Source organism: Drosophila gunungcola, assembly GCF_025200985.1.
Source record: "Drosophila gunungcola strain Sukarami chromosome 2R unlocalized genomic scaffold, Dgunungcola_SK_2 000006F, whole genome shotgun sequence".
NCBI classification, from domain to species: Eukaryota; Metazoa; Arthropoda; class Insecta; order Diptera; family Drosophilidae; genus Drosophila; species Drosophila gunungcola.
The window spans coordinates 2,620,569-2,640,471 of NW_026453168.1; positions in this window are offsets into that span (position 1 = coordinate 2,620,569).

The window sequence follows — 19,903 nt, forward strand, 5'->3', positions numbered from 1 at the left end:
TGGAGTGTCTCAATTTTGACATTATTAATGTTTGCCATGCCACCCAATATGCGAGTGGAGTGGTGGATGTGATGGGATATAGGATATATTAGGGGGAGAATGGGGACCGAGCCGGTTTGCTGCACACGCTCTGGCCATACAAATCACAACATGGCCATATGCGCAATAAGACCGCGCCTGATATACGATTTTGGCTTAATCTTTGTGGAGCATGTGCGTCTCCGCCCGTGGATGTCTTAAGGGGATCTGGGTGAGGGGTATGGATACCATGTGTACCGAGGCACGTTCGAGATTTGCAGTTAGAGATACCAATGCCACGCACCGCACAAGTGCACCACAAGGGAGAACCACTGCCATGCCTTCCAAAAATGCAAAAACGAACGCAAAACGATAAGAAAAATCAAATCAAGTTTGGCCAGCCTAGGCACTCGCACTCGCAGTCGAAGTGGAAGTAGAAGTCTCAGTTCTATATATATGCCCCCATAGATGCGATTCCACCTCCCCGTGCGTTCCTAAAAACCATAAACCGTTTCAATATCGAGTTGAGCAGCGCAGCAAGCCGCCAAAAGATACATCGCCCAGTCGCACAATCGAGGCAATCGCAAACGCGAATGCGAATGCGACTGCGACTGCGGAATCCGAATGCATGGGGCCAAGTAACTGGAACACAGCAGGATGACATTTTCATTGAGCCCAGAGCACTGAGCTCTGAGGGACAAAGTCGGATTCGGATTTGGAGTTGGATTTGGACTTGCACTCGGGTTCTGAGTCGGAGTTGGAGCTGGAGCTGGAGTTGGAGATTTGCTGTCTTGACTTTGGCTTCGACATTGAGTCAACGTCAGCAGATAAAACAAGTTGGTTAAGATTGGGATGTGCAGACTTTGGAATACCCGTTAGTAGAGTTATGAAACATTTAATAAAGTCTCCAAAACAAAGAATTATTTTAAAATTAAACATTTACTAAATATAGAAATATTTTGATAACAAAATTTGTAAAAGCAAGTTCTGTTAGGGTAATAAAAAAGATAGAATATGGTATTTATATTGTTTATTTATCTAATGCTATAAACATAAATCCTAAGTTGTTAACTTTTAGTAAATATCGACCAAATTTATCAAAAATCTCTACCACAAATGCTGGAGGATAGCATAATTAAATAACATTTCGTGACTTGACAAACATTAATATGCAAAAGCTTTTAATAAAATATTTTTTACCAAAAGTATATAAAAATAATGCATTTCGAAAGATTACAATTTCCTCCATTAAAAGAAACCCAAATGACTGTGTACATTCTGGCACACCTAGCTCGTTGGCCTCCGTTTTATAGACCCATCCAAGTGCAATCCACTAATCCGAAAAAAAGCGAACCAGAACTCTTCGAGCGGTGGAAAAAACTGGGTGGCGATGGTGGTCGTGCCTCTCTCTCGTACTCAGTGCATATTTATGGGCCGCAGTCGCAATAAAATTTATGTCTTAGAAGTGCAAAATATATAACACAAAACACGAGGCTTAAAAAATGCACCGCCCCACACAGCTCAATATATATGGGGGGAAAAAAAAGCAGTCGGAGATTGAGGGCCCTGAATGAATGGAGCATTTAGCCGAACGACGACGACAAATGGCCACGTTTACCCATAGGAAATGAAGACTTCCTTGCTGTTTCCCCCAAACTTTTGTGGGCTCACCAAACACCTTCGCACACACGAAAATTCATACGTTTTCGAAACCATTTTCCAATATGCCGATGAGCTGTGGTTGTTGGCCCACAAAAAAGCGTTTGATCGCCGCCGCCAAGAACACACACGCGTTCAGTTTGGTTTTCCTGCCAAGATGGACAAGTAATTTTTCTCAAGTAATTGATACTCTGCCGCGTCGCAGCATCTCTTCCCATCTCCAATCCGCAGTACTCTCTACTCTGAAACTATCTGTCCGGACAGCTGCTGTCCGGTTGTCTGACTTTCCGTCTTTCCGTCCTTCTGTCCCTTACCGCCTGACAGTCTGCTGTTGCATATTAATGACTTTCTTTAATGTCTTTTCCTCATTTATTTTACACACGGACACATTTCACACAGTCGCTTGTTTGGGGAACTTCAACTATTTTAAATGGTATGCTTAGGCACTTTGTGTAAATAAAAAAATATTAATAAACCTATTTATAATGTTTTGTAATATCTTATAAGAAGATACTTTAAATCATTCCTCTCATATTTGAAATTTATTTAAACATTTGCACAAATCTTTTTGTTAGCATATGTATTTATTACATTTAACTGGAGAATATAAATCAGTTAGACGTAAGTGAATTTTTTAATATAAAGCTTTTGGGAAATTTAAGCCTGATTGTACATTTTATAAAACTAATAAAATCAGGAGTATACAATAATGGTTACAAAATTTGAACAGCAGAAAGATTAATTTTTATGGCGCTTTTTCAACCATTTCCGTTTTTAAATTTTGCTTACTCTGCGACACTTTTGTCGTATTAAAGAGTAACTAGACATCGCCTATTATTGATTTTCGCTTGGCGTGCTTAATTTAAAGCAATGCCGTGTCGGCGATTCGCTTTTGGCTTTTGAAATGCCCTCTGTGGGCCACCCAGATCCATCCAGATCAGATCTTCGGCACTTGCACTTAAACTGTGCGGTGCTGCCACCACAGCAAATTGAGTTAGTATAATTATATATGACATTGGCAAGCGTATATGCGGCAGGTCGGGTGTGGGTTGTGGACTGCCGCTTGACAATTGAAATTAAGTGTTGATGCTCTGTGTATTTGTGTGTAAGGGAGCCAGCCATCCAGCCAGTCAGCCATCCAGTCAGCCAGTCAAGTTGCAGGCGCAGTCAGGCGACAAATATCATATGCATATCATGTCGAGGCGTACGTGTAATGAGCGGGCCGAGCAGCCAACCAAGCAGGCGGACAGATGCATTGCGGCATAAACGCCTCACAGGCGACGCGCGCAATTTTCAATTAATGCATCCACATTCATGGCGACCCCATCCTCCATCCTCCAACCTCCATTCCAAGCACCAACTTCCTCCGCTCAGCTGCTAGCATTCCCGACTTCCAAATTCATGCATTATGCTGCGTAACTAAATCAAAATTCAGCGACAACAACAGCAGCAGCAGCATCAGCAGCCTACTGCAACTGCAACTGCAACAGTAGTTGCTATAGCGAATGTGAATGCAACTGAAGCAGGCGATGCTCATGAAAATTGACGTGCAATTTATGCCCGTGTGTGGTAAATTCTGAGTGAGCTAGGGGTCCAATACTTGGCTTTTTTTTTTGAATCCTTAATTCCTTCAAGGAAAAAGCAATATTATTAATATTTAAAAAAATAGCAGAAAATATGTTTGGTCAAAAGCTTATCTTTTTAAAATTAAATTATTAATTTCATGTAAATTTTAGATTATTATTTTTATGATATCGAACTACTGCCTAGTCAAACTATAAACAATAAGACAATAAAACCATTTTGCTTTCTTCTTAAAGAAAACAATCAATGTGAATTTGGAATTGATTGAATGTTTTAAAAGATATATCATATTTAAAGATCTGTATAGAAATATCTTAAATGTTTATTTTTATTTTTGTACACCTTTTCTATGGTTCTCAAATGGAATGCTATTTCTGTGACACCGCTAATTATTTTTGCAGCTTATTAAAGGTTTATAGATGCACAGGCATAAATTGGCATTTGACAAGAATGTCCCAATTAAGCGAGTGCCTTTAAAAGTGGTGTTTCAGAGTGGAGCATCATTTTACCAGCCGCCTTGGTCGACCACCATCTAATCCAAACGAAACCGATTTCATGCCAATACCCTAGCTCAGCGAATCGTGGGCTTTTTACAGCGACAATTCCGCTGCAGCACATGCCTCATTGCAGCGGGGATGTGGACATGGATGAGGATGTGGATGTGGATGTGGTTGTCGAAGTGCCAGGGGCAGTGTCATCGCGCCAGATGCCTCTCTGCAGCACGGAGATTGCGTTGCGGAATGGTGAATGGGAACGGGAATGGAGACTCAGATCCATAGCACTCAGAGTGGAGCGCCGAGAACGATGGACGACCCTGCGATGGTGGCGATGATGATGACGACGCCACCGGCGACTGCGAAAAGTTTCGCTAGTCGGGCGACAGCTGTGAAATATGCCGTCAGGCATTTGAATTTCGCATAATGCACGCCTGCCTGCCAAGTGGCCAGTGCACAGTGGGGCAAATCACTGAAAATTCAATGTCAATCACAATGTGTGACGTCCTTAAGCATGGTTTTTTTAAATTCTTATGTCATACAAATAATAATAAAAACTTGTATCGTTTTTTTTCTTGTCTTGCCGAGATCTGAATTCATATATTAATATATTGACAATAAATTGTTTTTGTGAAAATAAGGATTGTAATTTTATTTTTTTTTAATTTGTTTGCTTGATGTTTTTAAGATATAAGAAAAATATTAGCTATTATAAATTAAAATTATATAAAATTATAAATATTTAAATTAAGTTAAGTTATGCTTTTTATATGTTAGAAAAGATTTTGAAATATTTTGAAAAAAATCCTCCAGTAAAAATATTTAGGCGGAACGGGGCTTAAGCTTAAGTTGAAAATGGACCAATAAATAAATATAATAAAAATGAGCTTATACCATGAGCAAGCCACTGTGCAATGCTGGCTGATTTGTATGCAATCATATTTTCGGGCACCGTGCAGAAGTTGTCTGGGGGTCGATCCGCTCCACTGCGTCGCGCTCGACTTGATGATACTGTTGGATTACATTTAGGATTGTTTATGTTGTCATCTCCTCCGCAATTGTTGCCCGGCCCGGCGAACATGCGACCAACAATTGTGCATGATATACGACGGCGACAACAGCAATGATGACGATGACGATGCCGCTGAAATGGAGCTAGGTTGTGCGGATGGATATGGATATGGAGCTGGAGATGGAGATGGAACTCCACTCTGGCTATGGATAATCACGATGATGATGATTCCATTCCGAAGGGGGTTTCTGGGGACGATGATTACGATGATGATGATGATGAGACTTTGGCGACATGAAATGCGCGTACAACAACGCCATTTAGGCTGCCGCTGTTACTCGGCCCACATAAAGGCACCGGGGACACAAGGAAGCGAATACATTTGGAAAATAGACCAATTTGCTGCCTACTGTGCATCATGGCTACCGTCTGTCCTCCGGAGCAGAAACTCCACATCCACATCACGTGGGCGCAAGTTGCAAGTTGCCAGTTGCCAGTCGCAGTTGCCAGTCGCAGTTGCAATTGCAATTGCTGCCGCTGCTGTTGATCATCAGTTGCCGTTGCAATTGCAGTTGCCGGCAATTGTTATTCATAAATGCGAATTCAATTTGAAAATTGCTTTAATTTTACTAGGCTGTCGTCACCTCTGAATTGCAGCAAAGACAAAGCTGTGGGCCCCATCTCCATCACTTTCCGGCAAATTAGCATTTTGTATAAGTTTTTCGTTCTCCTATAAAATGGTCTGCAGAAAGTCCGGAAGAAAAATCGTTTTGTAGCCATTTCTTGCTCTCACTTTTTGCCTTCATCGAAAATGTTTCAGCACAGATGTTTCAAGACACTTAGATATATAAGAGCAATTGGGAAAATGTATTACACAAAATGGTATACCCTTTTTGGTTTGAGTATGCCTCAAAATTAACAGTTCACAAACATCTAATGTTTTTTATTGAAATAAAGTTTAGTTAATGTTCCATATATTATTTTCGTTTTTTGTGAGTTGAAAGGAAAATAAGAAATTATTATTTATATTTACTTTTTTTATTTACCCATATTATAGGCTGCAGGCGAAAAGGTGTTGTTCAAAATCGCAGCTGAAGCGTTAAAATAACAGTTGGCAATTCCATTTGTATGCATTATTTGCGCTTAAATTAATGAAAACTGCCACAGGCATTTTTTGCGGTAACATTTTATTTTTTTTCAGCTTCTGCATTTTGCGTATCTGACCGCTTACAGCTGAGCGCATTTAAAAAATCTGCATTAAGCGAACCCTTGATATCGATTGGGATTGAGAATGAGAATTGGACTGGATTTTACAACCATCTCGCAGGACTCACGCAACGCCGGTGGACAAAACAAAATCATTTTTCAATTTCACGCTTCAAGTAATTTACTAATTAGATTTGCACATAATTTTTTGGCAGCCCGCATGTCCGTTTCGCCGGACAAAAAACTCCGCCACCTAGCTGACTTGGCAAGCTGGAGGGCAAAACAGCGTGTCCTGGACCCGGATGCTGGGTGCAATAAAAGTCTGGCGAAAGTTTTGTTTGCTAAATAGTTGGTTACAAATTCTGTAAACTCCTGGCTTTTTACTGCTGCCAGTTTCGGGCCAACAAACATGTATCCAAACTAATTGTTCCAAACACACAGTTTCACTAGGGGAAGCTCACAGTGGGAGTTCAATTACAGCAATTAAGCCGAGATCATCATAATTTGCATTCCGATTTGGCCAAACGGTAAAGAGAAGCGATAACAATAGGTCCAGGGATGGGAAAATATTTGATGATGTTTTGAATCATGATTTTCTCTATGATTTTATATTTATTTTCTAACTGTATTTTTAATTGGAAAAAAATTGGTATATTTATACGTTCTAACATAAATTACATACAAAAAATTAAAACAGTACAAATTAAGAAACAAATTTCTTTTATAAGCTTAGAATGCGCAACATGGGTATTTGTGGGTTTTTTAATTAGTAATTAAGATTACTTTAGATTATAATCGACTATTTTGAAATGGTTTAAAACCACACACCTATCATGAAAATTCGTTTATAATATAGCCGAATATAATCAAAAATTTTAAAAACAATAAGCAATATTAATATTACTTAATAAAAGTTCAAATTCTAACAGATCACTTAGGACACTGCCTCGAAAACCTTGCTGTGCCATCCCTAGCAGCAGAAACTGACTAACAACTTTTGAGCCAATTTAATCAATGCCAATGACAGACGACCCAATGAGCGCAATGAAAGAAAGGCTAACTGCTGGAAAAGAGGGGCATTTGGGATGGATATGGGGGACTGCAAAACATCCAGCCGCCAAGTCACTTGGCTGCATTTTGCATTTGCATTTTGAGAATCTTGACAAGGCCCCTGCTCCATTTGGAGGAGCCGACTGGCAAGACAATGATGCGGCCGGGACTGCGACTCAAGCTGGAGGAAATTCATTTGGGGGCCTTTGTCTAACCGATCGATCTTTCAATCAATGACCGGAGAGCAGCGAGCGTGCAGATTCCTCTGACTCCGACTCCGACTTCGACTCTGACTCAGAGCCATGCAAATCGTAAATCGCTAGTTGCAAATCTCAAATCGCATCCCCAAGCCGAGCAGAATGCATCAAAATGCAATCAAAATTAAGGAAAACAAACCTGAGGCATGAATCACGGCGGTCCTCGTGTGGGGGTCCCGTCATTCTATTTTAATTAATATGACAGGCGGATCATGCCGGCAAATGCAAATGCAAATGCAAACGCGAACGCGAGCAACTTTGACTCCATTAGGAGAGCTGGCTGGCTGCATGGCTAATTTTGTTATTTTGTTGGGCTGCAACCGAAAGATCGGAAAGAGCCAAAGCTGAAAGAAATGTCACCATTAGGCCACCACTCCACCGGAGCTGACATTTAAGCAATTCCAAACGTTTTGCTAACAAATTTTACGGCAGCAACCGCAGGAAATCACAAAAATCAGCATTGACCTTTTGACATATGGCTCTTGGCTTCGCGACTCCGGCTCTGTGTGACTTCTTAACTTGGATTTGAGTCGCCAAAGTCGCCAAAGTTGCTACAGTTGCCACAGTTGCTGTCGTCGTCGTGCCTGGCACTCATATAGGGACAACTCTGAGCTCTGGCTGGGCCAGGCGCACAACAACACAACAGCGAGACATTTTACAAATGTTTCCAATTGAATTGCTCTGATTTTGGCCAAGACTCCTACTACCAATTCAAGCCGTTAACGCTAACGCTGGCGGCTGCAGCGGCTGCAGCGGCAGCCGAAAATGTCGTGATGATGGCAAATTGTAAATAGCTTAAATGGTCTAAATGGTTTAAATGATTTCAATAGCTCTGCCAGCGACTCGGATTGCTCCCCCTTTTCTGTTCGACTTGGCCATTTCTTGGCCGAAAAAACGAAAAAAAAAACCTGAAAAAACGAAAAGAGAAACACAGACGACAACGAGGACGACTGTTAGCCGGCTAGCTTCTCCGTTTTGGCTCGTTTTCAATGGTAACAGTTATCACACAAACTAATGACATGAAATTAGGTATTGCCCGACTTCAACTCCTACTCCTACTCCTACTTCAACCCGAATCGCAATCCTACTTTGGCTGTGACTTCAACAGACTTTGCTGACTGTGCTTTCGCTGCCCGCCATTGGAAAAACAAAGCCGGAAAAATCAACCAACAAAAGCAGCAAAATTAACCGCTTCGTTGTTGCTGTGTTTTGCCACAGTTACCTTTGAATTTAAAGCTGAATACTAGGGAATACACTTTAAATAAAAGGGCTAGTCAACGGACGTCCGAAAGAATAACCTTTTAAAACTCCCTCAATTAATTAATTTTCACAAACACATTAAACGCTAATGCTATAAGAATGAAACTCAATTTGTAATCAACCCCTGAGGTAAAACTTAATAAAAACATTATACTTTCGCAGTCACAAAACTTTTCTGTACATTATTTATTTAGTGAAAAAAAAATTAACAATAACATTATATACAGGATTTCTTAGGCTAATTTATTTTTCAAAAATTAAATTCAGCATTAAACATTAAACATCCAATTTATATCAATGCTTTGGCTTATCGATTTTCATGAATTTAAATGAAATCATAGTCAAATCAAATATATCTGAATGCTAGTTAAACTTATAAGTACTAAATATGAACAAAATAATTTTTATCGACTTTGCGATTTTTTATTTAATTACAAAGCAACCTTGTTTGTCAAAAATGAATGAGAAAATATTGTTTGTTTTTTAAATTAATTAAATCATAATGCTTTTCTTCAACTGCAACACCTACCAGGCCGTAAACCGTTATAATATCAACCACGGGCCCAAAGTTCGCTACCAAAAAACGAGAACCAACTCGATTTTGTGTCACAAATATTGCAATACATTGCTGTGGCACATTATGGCCGCTTAAAATCTCATTTTCTGTATTGATTTGTGCTACCAAAGTGATCGGAAGACAAAGGCTTTGGGGGACCAGCGACCACAGAGCAAGTTCATGATCTTGGACAATCAAATAAAACAATAAAATCGCGCTGCCATTGTTCACCGCTTTCCTGGTGAAATTATAAATTGAAAGAGGTTGGGGGTGGGGAAACGAAAAACAGAAATGCAGATCTTGCTGAAGTGCACAAATTTCCCAAACAAACGAATCGGCAGCAGCGGCATTCAAATTTGGGTCGTTTGAGGCATTGAATTATGGTAGCTCATTAGGCGGGCGCCTTGTCATCGGCGGGGAAACATGCCCTTTTCCTTCAATCACGCCACCACACAGATCCCGAAATCCGGGAAAACATTTAACAATTTACAATTGGCCATAAACGGCAGAACCCACAAAACTGGTGAAGGATAGAACGGATCTCTCTCTCTCAATTCATCGATCTATAGAGTATGCCCGCTTTTCACAGCCTCCAACGGCAGAGCTGGAAATAATTTAGATCACGAATTTGTTGTCGTATGCAAATTAATCAAATGTCGTCTGGTAATTCAATAATGTCAGAGCGGGCCAACGAAATCGATTACTTATCGCTCTCTCGGTTCGGGGCAGCCCAAAACATTTTGAACTTTGGGTATTAATTACCGAGCGACAAAACCATCTTGATTTCCCCATAAAAATATAATATCAATATGGCAGATGATAGGCTTAGGCCTATAGGCCGCCAAAAATGCAGTTTAGTTTCTTCACCTCTCCCGGGGTGGTCGTCGCCTGTCCAGGAATCGGAGCTGGAGTTGGTATGCCCATGTCTGGTTCGGGTAATCCAAGACAGGCATTTAACCAATTTAATATTATTATCTATGATCTGGTGGTGCAACACACAGACATCTCCTCATTCTCATTCTCAGTCTCAGTCTCATTCCGCTGTTGGCCCGGCCTGTAATCAGAGAACATTGGAACATGGACTTCGAGCACGGATGGTTTGGATGGTATGGGAATGGGGATGGGGATGGAGATGGAGCATTAAGAACCAGTCCCTGAACTGAGCTCGTTGACAAACGAAAATGAGTGAAATATTTTTCCAACTCTTTCTAATTGGCGCTTGTAGCCAGGCTTGTTCAAACGATCGCAGTCAGAAGGAAATCTTAAATCTACAGCGTTCTTATCTTACCAGAAATGAGCAGTCGGAGCATTCCACGGCTGTCAGCCTGCCAGATTGCCAGAACAAACGGACACGGACACGGACACCGTCACGGACGGACGGACACGGACAGCGACATTGATGCATGTTTATGTAACCGCAAATTGATTATCCAGCTTCTAGGTCCCAGTTCCTGGCTGCCAACTCCCAGCCTTCAGGTTTTCAGTTGACAGCTTGCAGCCACAATTAACCAAAAACGGGGCGAAATAAATTTCACAACTGCAATCTCAGTCTCGTTCCCTTCCATTGTTCATAACTACAATTGTTTGATTAGATACGTTTAACTTTAATTAATTACTTTGTTGCGGCTTATCTGCGAATCAGACCTCACCTCTGTTCTTCCGGTTAATTGATTTTTGGCCGCCTGCTGAGACCTTGTTCCTTGAATCGGGGTCAGTGGTTATCGTCGCAACTAAATCACATTTTTGTCGTAACTTTCAACAACTGCACTTGCCATTGTGTTTTATTGGATTGCGGTTTCGAGAGCGATCTAAACTTTAATTGATTTTAAAGCCAACCTTGTGTGTGGGTGGGTTTGAATTAGCCAGGCTATATAAATTGAACAAGTTTGCTATACATGCACATATATGTTTTTGTGGCTGCTGGCATGTGCAATCAACTAGCAGTCCTGGCATTAAGCCGCATTCTGAATAATTTATTATAAATGGTTGATTTAAGTAATTTATAGAATTTTTGTTCAAGAATTTTTTGGTCTAGGCTTCAGATAAAAACAATGCAATTTCTCAAAATGAATTTGTGATTTTTACGTACAGAAAACGCAATCTTTGGCTATCTAAAGAAAAGGTAAGCAATTTAAGAATACTTTATGTGAGAACGTTTAATATGTTCAACTTAAATATGCTGGTATTTATCACCTGCCCAGTAAATATATTTATTAACCATGGTTCCTATTCCAACATTTGAGCATTGAAATTGAAATACATTAAATATTTATTTGAAATAAAATATGTAAGAATATAAATAAGTTTTAATAAATGCATTGTTCAATTTTTTTAATTTATTAAATCTCATAATTTTTTAGCTTGCACATAAGCCAATATTATTTAAAGTGAATCGTTTCAAGTTTTCAACAGCAAATGGTTACCGTTTAAAGCAATTATTTATTTGTTATTTATTGAGCAATATTTTGTATTCGCTTGCATCACATACCGCCCTTAATATTCAACTCGACTCGGAGATTTGCAGGCGTTGCACTTTTTCCCAAATTGATTGGCCTGTTCTGGGCTGGTCAACCGAATTCAGGACAAAGCCCCGAAACCAAAAGCAAACCAACAAAAGTTTTCTAACATAACACACACACACACACACACACACACATGCGGGTATACACACATACACACACGCACAAAACTGCTCCACTTAATTTCAAAAACTGACCACACACAATCACATGCCAATCTCAATCCTGGCGAAATAAAAATCAGTTACGACTACACGGAATTTAAATTGAAGCACAAATATTTGGACAGCCGGAGGAAAGCCGCCACACGCTGGACGAAAGTAAAGTTGGAATGGAATGGAAACCGAGTTGCATTCAATTAAAAGAATTTTCGATTATACAAAGTGCGTTTTGTCAGCCAACTGCAGGCGATGGCCGATGTGCGATAGCCATTGGCTCTGGGTTGGTTTTTCGGGGTAAGCTAGTCGAGGCAAAGGTAAATAAAAGTGGACATGTCAAACAGCCTGTGCATGACAACTACCAAAGTTACAAAGACGGCCGCTTGGACTAGACCTCACCCTTTGGCTCGCAATGCTTCACAATGCACATGCAACGAGTATAAGTGCTCGAATTTTAAAACAGCACACCAAAACCACACACATAGAAAAATCAAACATGGAATAAGACACCAAATGGCTGGGAACAAAAAAAAACAAGACAACAATGGGGTCAGGAAAATAGAAATCTTGAATCGGAATTTCTGCCATTTCAAAAATTGATTAGAAGCTTTAGCAACATTCAGCTGAGCTGCAGCTCATGCGAAAATCAGGATCGGGCTAAAGGAAAAAACAACCTGATGGCCAAGACAGCAGCAGCAGCAGCAGCAGGTTGGCCCTCGAGGATATGCGGGATGGCGGTATTGTGGTATTGCGGTATTGCGGGATTCAGGAGGCAGGACTACAAAACTCGGTCTGCCTAAGGCGACGACATCCTTGTCCTGGCATCGCATGTTGCAAGTGGGCAAGGCAAACGTGTTGCGGACAGCTCTGGCTCAAGTTGCAAGGATATTCTTGTTTGTCGATGGGCCAGGTTTTCTGTTTGTCTCTGCCACTGCCACTGCCACTGCTATTGCTTTGTTGCTGAATATCGAGGCAACGGAACTGGGTCAATTCTTTCGGTCCGTCAGGACACGTAGTGGCAACTATCTGAAAATGACGCCAAATTACCAATGCAAAGTATCCTGCTGCCGTTTACCCACTGCAAATATTCCCCCAATTCTCTGAAATAAAGAACGAGCTTAAAACTAAGAAAATGAAAACCCCCGTTTACTTCGCCGTTACCAGTTACCAGTTACCTGTTACCCGGGCCAAATCGCTTTGTTTCGTTTCGACTTCCTTCTTGGCCGACAGCTGCTGGTTTGCCACGCCACTCTGCAGAAAAAGGAAATTTCCTTGACTAGAATTTGGCTCACATTGTCACAACACTCACACACACACACACACACACTAACCAACATACAAAGTTGGGATTTTGGCCCGGTTCACATGGTCTCGAATGGTCTTTTGCACAGGTGCTGGCGGCTTTTGAGTATGATGAAGTGTATATGGAACGGATATAACGAAAACATTTGGCGGGATATTGAAAGACAGTGTGAAAGCAAATTGAATTGGGTGTAGACTTTGTTACCTTTTTACCAAGAGCTTAGTGGAAAAAATAAATTTAGGCATTGCAATGGCTTAGCTATCCACAAAATTATTAAATTGGTGCAAAATAAAAAACAGTAGCAAAAAAATTAGCAAAGCAATTTTCTATTTAGAAAAAACAAATAGTAAATTATTAGTTTCATGTATGAAAAAGATGATAATGTAATTTTAATGCTTTTAGTTATCATGACATCATGCAATTTTAGCTAAGAAAATATGTATACATGCTTTTTGCAATGACATACCCACAGAAGGACTGTTGCTTAATAGTTTTAATTTAATTTATAATTTATTTACTTAATATTTTTACAAAAGTGGTGCTTTATTCACATTTCATGGGTTTCATTGCTCAACATATTGTTATGTATTTAATGTAGAAAATCAACATATGTTGACCAATAATGGTAACCTTAAATATAAATGCAAGTTTAAATTTAAGATACGAAAATCTCGTTTTCATACTGGCTAAAACCTATTTGTGACTCTTCCACACTGTTTAAAATGTAAATTTGGCTGTTTTGTCGCCAAATTGCAAAGCTGAAGAACTCTGCTTTAGCACGCTTTTATTTCTGATGCGCGTTACACATTCTCTGTTTAATTAGACCAAATTAAAAGCGCACAATGAGCGGCGAACAAAGGCGATGGGAGGCGAGCACTGAATGTTGGACCTATCTCCATAGAAATCGGAATCGGGGAAAATGGGGGGAAGCTATGAAGGTAACCTCCAGTGCAAGCCAGCCAAATGACTTAATCGCATTTGCGCGACTTTGTTGTTCATCCACCTCTCCCTCGCAGACGTTTGCCATAAAAATGCAAATGAAAAACTCCGCAGGAAAACTGGAGAAATCGGGGAAATCGGGGAAGTACCGGGGAGCAGAGCTGCTAAAGTAAAAGGCGACGAGGAGAAGTGATGAAGTGCAAGAGTTACGCCATATCACGATGTTGTCTGTGTTTGGTTAATGCCACGGCTAATCCGCGTCCGTTACCTTAATCCCCCTCGAAACAATTTTGTTAACAAACGAACATCAAAGAAAATAAAATGTGCAATAAATTTAATTTCCACTGGCACTGGCACTGCCAGCGAAATAAAAATCACACTTCCCCCTGGAGAAGGAGGATCATGAATGGGATGGGTGTGTGCGACTTCCTTCCTGCCCGCCATACAAATCTGCTTGAATGAGTATAAGTAGAGCAGGGACCGAGGGCTCCACCGACTTCGTCCGTTGTTATCGCCAGGTTTTATCGACAAACTTGGAGTTGCCGAATACAAAAAGGGAAAAAGTGTCAGTGGAACTTCGCAGCTTAAGCGGACTCGCAGCGAGCTCAACACTTGATCAAAATGCCACAAAGCGATTTGCATATTTTAATTAAATTCGCGCTTTGCTCTCCGGAATAAAAAACGAAATTAAAAAAGAACCTCCGCCAGCGAAATGCGCAACACGGTCGCCAAAGTGAAACACAAGGGGGATGGAGGGTTTTGTTGCTTTCTTTGCTATTTTAAAAAATACTCCTATGTATGTAGGAAAAACCGCGCGCAACACATGTGACCACAAGCGTATTAAATTTTGTTAGCTCCCCCCAAAAAAAAAAAAGCAAAGGCGAAACACAAAATAAAAGCACAAATAACAGACATGGGCAGAACTTGGCCGGGATGGCTTAAAGTAAGACCATGGGTGGCGACGAGGGGGTTCCGGCCATGTGTGTGGCCAAAGGTAGCCAACTAACAGAGTCACAAAGTGACTGCCAGTGGAAAAGGTCAGCACAGAGCACTGAAAGAAAAATAAAAAAGCTTCAACAAGTTTGAAGGTAATCCACAAATAAAAACCCTACTGCACCACGTTTTAGATGGCAGAAAAAATATAATAGTTCCAAAGATATGAATATTTCGTGAATATTATATAATTATTTTTTTTAAATTAAAAATGGAAAATAGTCATCCTTCTTTCTAAACATGTTAATGTGTTCTTTTTTGAGCTATAGATATTTTTTGTGTTTTTTTAATAGTTAATCAAAAAAAAAGTCAAAAAGTCATTAAAAAAAAAATGGTTTTTCAAAGCACTGAAATCGCAACCTAAAAATAACATATATATATTCCTATAGGAAGGAAATCTATCATAAGCAAATATCTACAAAAATATGCTATCTTTCTTTTTATTTAAATTGTGTATTATCCAGCCACAGCTTTTAAAACACAAAAATTATATTTTGTTGCTAAGATTGTGTATTATCAAATCGAAGCTATAAACAAATAGGTTTATGAAGTTCAAAAAGTAATTTTTGCCACCCTCAATCGCTTTCTTGCTGTGGAATGGCCCACAACCATATCGCTGATATATGTAGCTGCTGTTGCTGCTGATGTTACTTACCGCAACTTTGCCGTTTGCCGCTGCTGCAGCAGCAACATGGCCAAAGCGCAGTGCAGCATAAAGTGTTAAATTGGATTAATCCAGAAGATTTACGCTGCGGGTGATATCAACATGGTAACCTAGCAGCAGCAGCAGCAGCAAAGGCAGGCGGCAACATGTTGATGTCGTTGTTGCTGCTGCTGCTGCTGCTGCATCAGCCCAACGGCAACACTTGAGCGGAGTCAGCAATTTTATTAAAACCGGACGCGAACTTCAACGCCACCGGAAATGCAACAACAACAACAACAGTAACAACAACAACAACAGCGGCAAAAAGTGTGTCAATGTGTGTTGATAATGGTGTTCTGTGTTGTGTGTTGGGTGTTGTGTGTTGCTGCTTCTGCTGGACGTCAACGGCCATGCAAATTTCAATCCAAAATTGGGATTACCAACCCGACTTGTTCTGAGCTAGTTGCAATAGCAATAACAAGAGCTGCAACAGCAACACAGGCAATAACAAGCGGCGGTAATAATGGCTCGACAGCAGCAACATCGAGCGGCATAGCTGCATTTCTGCCAGCGCGTTGATTATCCCAATCAGCAACACTTTACCAGCGTAAATCTATTTAATTTGCCATTGGGCCCCATGCAATTCGACCCCCCTCTCCGGCGGTCCATCGTAAACCACAAATCAGCTGTTTGGCCGTCGCTCTTGTTAAATGTAATTGAACCTGTTCTTAGAGTTTTGTTTGTAATTTATTATTGGCGCAGTAAGTTGCAGGCCGAAAAGATCCAGGAGAGTTGGGAGCTCATTGCTTATAGAGCTTATGGAGCCCCCACGATCATCGAGGCCGAGTGATACTGATGATGATGATGATGATGATTGAGCGGCCAGGCATGCGAGGATCGCGCGCTCTTTTGCCAAGATCGTGCCTGACGCGTAATTGATTATTACGAGAGTACCACCAGCACCACCAACCACCGCCAAACACCGCCAACCACCGCCAAACACCGCCAAACACCGCCAGCAACATCAGCACCACAACATCAGCAGCATCAGCATCAGCAGCAACAGGAAAATGCCAGCGTAATGATGTATTAGTTAAACTTGGCCAACCGGTTCGCATTTCGGCCATGAAAAACGGTTTAGAATTAGGAGCCGTGATTACATACTTCTTTTGGTGCCCCATGCCACGAACTCAAGTGCGTTGAAATTGAAAAGAAGTGGGCATCAAGTTGGTTAGTTGCTGTTGCCATGGCTTTAGCTTTTCCTCATGCTGCCGATGCTGCTGGTGGGGATCCACATGGCAGTGAAGCTCGAACAGCTTAAGGAATGTTTCAGGAAGTGCGGTATTTATACGTGCTGTTTTTAGAGTGATATAAGTCGATTAAACCTTCACAAATGATTTGCATAATATTTTTTACAAGGCACTTAGCTTCGTTCGGTTCTTTGTGAAGTATAAGCTTTATTTAATATGACTTGTTTGCTAAGATAACGAGAAACGAAAACTGCTTTAACTGCTTAATTAATATCAACTTTTTATCTATATTATAAATAAATATACAATTTCATGTTCTTAAAAGAAAACTTATATCAATATATATCTGAATAAAATTGTAAAATCTAAATATTTTTTGTTTATTAGTGTGTTAGGCTAAGCTTAATGGACAACTTATTTATCAAACTTATTTAAGTATATCATAAGAAAGCTACATTCCATACAAATTGTTATCATACTCGCAGCACAAGAGTTTTCAACCATTTTCCCCCTACCGTTTTCAATGCCAGCAGTCCAACAGCTGGGCAATATATATTCGCGTCGTATCTAATGGCACTGGCGAAATTGACAGCACAAAAAGCTATGCAGGGCCGCCGACAACGAGGGCCATAACTCATAAGCTGCAGCACATACCAAATACCAAGGGTCTACTATGCGCAAATGTGCCGCCGCCACACGAAAAACTCCAATTTTAATTGCTCGACATTAAACGATCGACAACGACAACAGCAACTGCAACTGCAGAGTTGAATCGCAACTTGGGCTTTGGATATGAACGAAGCAATACAGTCCGCAGTCCGCCATAAAATATGCACGTTTCGTTTGTTTGCCATTGGTTTGCATACATATGTCCCCATCCCCAATGCCGTCCCCATCCCCATTCCCATCCCAATTCCCCGGCAATATGGTCCTCGGAACGAAACTGAGACTGAGACCGAAAACCGCGCCGGAGCAGACAGCATTTAGCGTACGATTTGGCGGCGCGAAAAAGATAAACTCATAAATTATGGCATTGAATGTCACTTCAGCCACCGCCGATTCGGCAAAACGCCGACAATAGCAATAGCAAGGCAACATCGACAAACTCAAGCCCGATTTTGCAGCCAGGACGTGGACACGGACGTGGATCCGCGGCTGGGGAGCCGGCGATAATGAAGCCCATTTTAAAGTCACTACCATTCAATGCGATTTGATTTACAATCCCATTTCGATTATAATCGATGATGATGTGTGTGCGCGCTTCGGCCGAGCCATGAACTTGCATATAAATACCAATCTGTGTCTTTGCCACTCGAGTAGTGGGGGCACTCAGGGGTACTCAGGGGTACTTGGGGGCACTCGGGGAGTCGGGAAGTCGGGAAGTTGGTTAGACTGGGTAGTCTGGGTAGTCTGGAAGTCGGAGATTCGTGGGCCAGGGCGACGGGGCATGCTAAGCAGAGCAGATCGGGGGTCGGCGGTCTCTAGCGGTTTTCCAAGGAAATCGAAACGCTGCCGCAGATCCGAGCAGGAGTTCAATCTGGCCAGCCCGCAGGCCCAGGCAACAGGCGCTGTACAGTGGTTGTGGCTTGTAAGTTATTCATAAAACGTTAAGTTAGTTATGCCATCAGACGCTACTAGCTATCACTTCTTCTCAAAAGTGCTTAAGCCCTCAGGCTTAAATCTTCTGAAATGATAAACATTTAACACGACTTAGTTATAACATTCTGGCAAATTGAAACTAAGAACACTAAACTACAATATTACATTCTGATTAATATTATACAACACCAAAAGTAGTTTGATGTACAGTTGGTTTTTATCTGAAATGATAAATATTTAAACCGAATCATAACATTTTTGCAAATTAAAATTTAGTAAATCATTCAAAAGAAAGCCCGGAACCATTTATCAAAAACAATGATGTATTACTTTCTGATAAATATTATAAAACTCAAAAAGCAGTTTGTTATACAATGTAATATGATTTGAAATGGTAAGCATTTAAGCCGACTTATTTAACACACTTTTTTCAAATTAAAATTTAGACAAGTATTCAAAAGCAAACCCAAATAGAGAGAAATTACCTTTCTTTTTATAGATATTTAAACAAAAAAAATTATTAAGAATGCCATTAATTTAATTTAATACTTTTCTGGCTTATAACATCCCATCATTTTAAAACGTTAAACTCTCGTTTCAAGCAAAAATGTGGCATGCTAATTTTTAGGTTTAGCCCCACTGTACAGTGACGTCTGGCAGTCTTGTCCGTCCGTCTTTTACCTGTTGGCGCAATTGAACTTGAATAAGCAGCGGCAGCGGCGTTTTAGTTTAGTCACCCCGCCAACTTGTCAGACAAACGAATGCGGTGCTAACGAACCCACAGCCCACCCTCATCCTCAACCTCATCCGCATCCGCATCCGCATCCTCATCCTGACCTCGTCCCACCATCTCGACCCTCTGGTGAGCAAAGCAGACCGATACCGATGATCATTGTCGCATCCGCCACGATGGTGGCAATTGTTTTGATGGCTGCTGATAACTGCAGCGGCAGGGGGCATGCCGATTTCGATTCCGATTCCGATCCCCATTCCAACTTCGATTCCACTGGGGACAGAGAACCCGAAAACAAAACGCGACAAAACGAAGTTCAATACAATGGAACCTTATATTTGTCACCAGTCTGGAAACAGTTCTTTATGGCCTTTTAATTGAAGCAGCCGAGAGCATTAACATTGGCCAAGCTGTTCCAGCCCACGCGATGCCGCTTAAATTTATTACAACTTAATTGTTAACGTTTAAGTTGTGTGTGCGCTGTTGTATCTGCTGTGTGGAGCTTACGAATATGTCTTAATTTTTGGCGTAACGCCCACTCAATAAAGGCCCGCAATAAATGTTGGGCCGTACCCCAAACGGACGTGACTGAATTATATATATATATAGAACAATATTGCTGAAGAGGGTTTAGTTAAATTGCAGTCTTGTAGTACATTCTGAATTGAGG